The following is a 5,814-nucleotide window of genomic DNA, read 5'->3' on the forward strand; positions in this document are numbered from 1 at the left end:
ATTCCTCAGCACCACATAAGCAAAAAGAAAAAAGCCGGAAGTGGCACTGTGGCTCAAGTGGGAGAGCGCTAGCCTTGAGCTGAAGAGCTGAGGGACAGCCCAGAGTTCAGGCTCCACGACCGGACCCCCCCCCAAAAAAAAAAAAAGAAAAGAAAAGAAAACTACAAGTGGCTTGGAAGTATTAGTAAGTTACAGGAAGAACATTCACATACTTATGAGAAAACAGTTCAAGTTTCCTGAGATTGGTTTAGAAAATTATTTGTGTAGATACAGTTAGTTAATTTTAAGTTAATCTTGTGTCCTTTAAAGAAGGTTCAGAAAATTCTTTAGGCTATAATTTATTTCTTTAAATTAGGACATTGAACTTACATGCAAAAATATCCTCATAAATTATTCTAGAAATTCAAATTTTAATTATATAAACAAGGCTTCCAATTACATTGTTTTGAATTAATTAGAAAATTTTAAAATACAATGTTTTGTTTAGTGTAGCATAGGTCCAAGAAAACTCTAACACAAATGTATTCTGTGAAATTTTATTTTCAAGTGCACGTTTGAAAGTTTAGAGCTAAGAAAAAATCCTTTTACAATTATCTTAAGTATTTCAATAGATTATTGAAAATATAGTTTTATAATGTTAGTTTTCTTCATATTGTTTCTCATAAAAGTTACTTAGTTGATAGCAGTAAGTAGTGTTTTTTACTCCATTTTATGGATTTTCAGGCCTTTCATTTTCAATGTGTAATATTTTGAGGACTAGTATCTGGGAGATGTTTATACTTCAGACATTTACATACTAGTACACTAACAAAAAATCATGACTGAATCTTGATTTTGTCATCAATTTAAAAAATGTGTGATACATCAATGGTTAATGAATCCATTTATAGGAAAGGAACAACACAGTGGACAGCTACTAAATCCCAAGTGTTCTGTGTTATCTTGTTTAACACATGTAAAATATATAAATCCTAACTTATCAATGAGTAGACGGAGGCTAAAAATGATTAGTTTACACGATTAACTTGATTGAACTATGGCATTAGGCAAGGTTCAATACTTCAAATGACTCAAAGTCATCATTACTCAGCCCCAGGCACCTATATGAAAACATTTTTTCCAAACAGACTGGTCTCTAGGGATTTGGACAGGTGCTGAGATCACTTTCTCATTGGTAGCAACTGGTTTGAGATAATGTTAAATTCATTTTGGTTTACTACTCATTGCTTAAGAAGGTAAATTTCATAAAGCCAAAAGAAAAAAAGCTTTTCTTGCATTTGTGTGTTTTGTAGTGTGTTTAAAGCTATAACAAGTAATTAATAGATACTCTAGCCAATGAGTCATGGAAAGAATGGATTGAAAATCTCTTTACTAGTGGACCACAAAGATGAGACTACACATGCTGCTTCGTGTGGAGAAAAAACATTAGTCTAGCAAGATTTTTTTTTTTGGCTTGGCAAAGAGGTCAGAAGAATATTTGTCTTCTGGCTAGATTATAGATAGACTGCAACTTCCTAATTTATTTTAAGTTGCATTGTCAATGGGCCTGCTGGGTGAAGGCAGTCTAAGATAACTGCTTTGACTTGCCTCTGCTCAGGTCAACTTGCTTTTAATAGCACACATTTTTCTAATGTCATGTAAGTGAATGAAAGAGGGAAAAATTTTGTAGCAAATATTCCAGTGGTATTAAGAATATCTACTTCCAATGCCTGGAATGCACATTTCAGTTACTTTATAAATTAATCACTCCATAACATTTTTTTAGCCCATAGAAGATTCACAGGATTGTATTTGCTCATTTTCATATAGCTTCTGATCTACTTGATGAGAAATTCATGAGTAACTATTTGTTATTCATTTTCATTGAAAATATATTCACTGCCATTTTAAAATGAATTTCTTCTCAAATGTTGTATACTACTTTTAAAAATATTATACAATGAATATCAATCTCACCAAATCCTTCCAGATATCAGCTATCTGTTGCCAAGTTGACTGCTATCATTTGGACTTCTTACATTTTGAAAATCCTTATGCAATATAAGGATTATAAAGATTTATAAGGATTATAAAATGAAACCAGAATAAGACCCTGAGATTTATGAACTTTTCAGTCATTTGGAAGATAAGAGAAATTTTAACTTTGGAATTTCATATTTGTTTTCCTGGATACCACTGAATTATCAAGTAATCTTTTAAAATATATGGGTTACTCCTGAACAACTTCTGTTTATTCAGTTACAAAGTTTTATAAAGCCATCCTCTAACTGAACTGATTTACTAAAATTTTGTATATGGATACATTTATTCCATCCTTAAATATTTCATAATTAAGAATTTTAGTAAAGTGACTGATCATTTATTAAACACATGTTACTAAAGCATTTACCAAACCAATTATGTGTGTGTTTAGCAACGTTATCATATGGCTTCAAAATTATTCAGAAAAAATTAAATCAGTGTGTATTCAACATGAATTTTGATTCCATTTTGATCAAGTGCTACAACAAAATGGGTTTTTCAAAATGACAAAGTTTGTTTTCTGTATTTTAGGCAGAAACATTTTGAATTTTGCCTCTAATAATAAAATTTTGTATAGTAATGTGTAATCTATTTATGTCTTAATTTTCTGACACTCAGTTAAGTATAAGAGGAATAATATTTTCTGCTTTTTTGTTGTGTTCCTTTACTTGAAAATTATTTAAAAATATATATGCATATATACACACATACATGTACCTTTGTACATACATAGATACATATAAATATATGTTTAAATATGTGTATATCACACATATATACATATATAATATGTATAAATTACACACATATATACACATATCTGTGTATACATTATATATATGCATATATTACATATATTATATATACTATATGTATATAATATGCACATTATAAGGATAATATGTATATGTCATATACATGTTATATTTGTGTACATTATATGTATGTGCATTTAATAAATCTTTATTACAGAGGTCCTTGAAAAGAGAAAAATGCCACTCATATGAGGAGTTATTAAGTAATGTACATGTGCTGAAGGCAGAGGATAGAAATATGTACTATTTGTACTATATTAGAAGAAAAAAATAACAATTTTCTATCCTTTCTAATTATAGATCCATAGAATAAATGAAATGATCTGCACTTTGGTAAAAAGTGATTTCACCTAAAATGCATTTCAGATTGCTTTTTAATAGGTCTTCTGCATTAGATAAACTACTTTCAGGCTTCCTGAATTTCAAGAACAGTTTTCAGTAAAAACAAAATTTTATATATGTGTGTATATATATATATATATATATATATATATATATATATATATATATATATATATATATTGATCAGTGGTACTTCAAACATCTTTTTTCAATGTGTCTGGGTTTTTGTCTTTCCAATGATTGGTCAGACAGCATTACAACTGATTCTTTATAGTCACCTATTTGAACCTTACATGTACTGTATACAACCCTTGGTAATCCTTCTTGGCTATAGCTAGGAGGGTGAGGAATGGGGGGATAAGGAAACATCTTAATTCTTCTAAGCTGTAATTAAGAAATTAATAATTTTCTTACTGAAAGAGACATTCAATATCTAGACCTCTCTCTCTCTCTCTATGCACATACATCACCAGGAATATAGCTATCCATAAACATACATGTGCATATGCATATAATATTAATTCACTGGTCAGCTGATAATTGTGGTGCTGAGCAATCAAGGAAATATGACATCTGTAACAAAATAGCCATTGGGGCCATTGCAGGTGAGTACATTCTCATGACAGCAAGCATTCTCTTAAGAATCTCAGCAGCTCTGGATGCCATTGGCTCAAGCCTGTAATCCTAGCTACTCAGGAGGCTGAGATCTGAGGATCACGGTTCAAAGCCAGCCTGGCAGGAAAGTCTGTTAGACTCTGATCTCCAATAAACCACCAGAAAACCGGAAGTAGCACTGTGGCTCAAGTGGTAGAGCACTTGTCTTGAGTTTAAGAGCTGAGGGACAGTGCCCAGGCCCAGAGTTCAAGACCCATTATGAAAAAACAAAAAACAAAACAAAACAAAAAAACAACTCAGCAGCCACACTTCTGGAGATTTCATTTCATCTAATGTTGGGTGAGACTTGCTTATCAACCACTTGAACACAGCATGTACTTGTTTCTCCTAAAAGTCCATCTACTGTACAATTTACCTTGTCTGTCAGCAGTGGGTCTCTACTCCAACGTTGCATTACTCTCTCTTGTTTTCATTTGGAAGCATCTTGATGTTTGATACAAGACAGAACAATCGACAGAGTATAAGAATAAAGATGTGCAAAGCCCACAGAGGATTCTAATCTACTATCAGGGTGAACAGAACCATTAGGCAAAAGCATCATGCACCTTCATTACCGGAAGTACTTAACTTTTATGAATTTTGGAAGTTGTTACTCTTTTTTAAATATTTTTATTGTAAAAATACTGTACAGAGGGGTTACATTTGCATGAGTAAGTTAATGAACACATTTTCTATTGAGTATTGTTATCTCCTCCTTTCTTTTTATCCTACCATCCCTTCCCTCCCCACCTCCCCAACTCTTCCCCCCCCCGCCGCCAACAAGTTGTAAAGTTCATTTTCAACATAGTGTCTTGTACATCTCATTGTTATAATGGGTCAACCTGTATATTTCATCATTTTGTTATTTCAATGTGTATACAAGATGCAGGGCACTGACTTAAAATGCAGTGAAAACAGGGGTTATACCGTGGGGAAGAACATACAAAAGAAACAAAAAAATCATATAGTGCATTATAAATATGTTAAAAATAATAGCAAGAAATTAAAAAAAATTTGTGTCCCTTTTTTTGGGTTCCTTTTACTTAACATCATCTTATTTTATTCAGTCTTTATTTTTTTAAATAAGTTTTTTTATTGTGAAAATATTGTACAGAGGGGTTAAAATCACATGAGCAAGGTAATGAATACATTTCTTATTAAGCATTGTTGCCTCCTCCTTTGTTTTCCCCTTCCCATCCCTTCCCTCCCATCTCCACAACTACATTTCCCCCTCCCCCTCTCCTGATGCCTAAATTGTAAAGTCCGTTATTCCACATAGCATCTTGTACATCACATTGTTGCAATGGGTCAGCTGTATCCTATTTAAACAATTTGCTTTTTCCCTTCCACTCCCCAAATTATACCAACATCAAATACAGTGAAAATGGGTTATACCGTGAGGGAGGTACATACAAAGCAACAAAAAATCATGTGGTACCTTATAAATACGTTAGAAACAATACTAAGAAAGGAGAAAAAAACTTGTGTCCTTATCTTGGGGTTCATTTTGCCTAACATCATCTTATCAGACCTTTTCTGCTTGTCTCAGACATACACTAGTTATTGCAAATAAGGGAAACCATGGGACCTATGTTTCTTTGGGCCTGGCTTACTTTACTTCATACAATTTTTTCCAAGTCTTTCCATTTCCTACCAAATGGGACAATGTCATTCTTTCTGATGGAGGCATAGAATTCCATTGTGTATATATACCACATTTTCTTGATCCATTCATCTACTGGTTCCATATCTTAGCTATGATAAATAATGCTGCAATAAGCAGTTGTGCTGGTAGCTTTAGTATGGTCTTGTTTGTGATCATTTGGGTAAAAAAAAAATGCCCAAAAGTGGGATTGCTGGGTCATAGGGGAGCTCTATGTGGAGTCTTTTGAGGAATCTCCATACTGCTTTCCAAAGTGATTGAGCAAGTTTACACTCCCACCAACAATGCAGTAGGGTTCCCTTCTGTCCACATCCCCTC

This window comes from Dipodomys ordii, unplaced genomic scaffold (assembly GCF_000151885.1).
Source record: "Dipodomys ordii isolate 6190 unplaced genomic scaffold, Dord_2.0 Scaffold3, whole genome shotgun sequence".
Taxonomy (NCBI): domain Eukaryota; kingdom Metazoa; phylum Chordata; class Mammalia; order Rodentia; family Heteromyidae; genus Dipodomys; species Dipodomys ordii.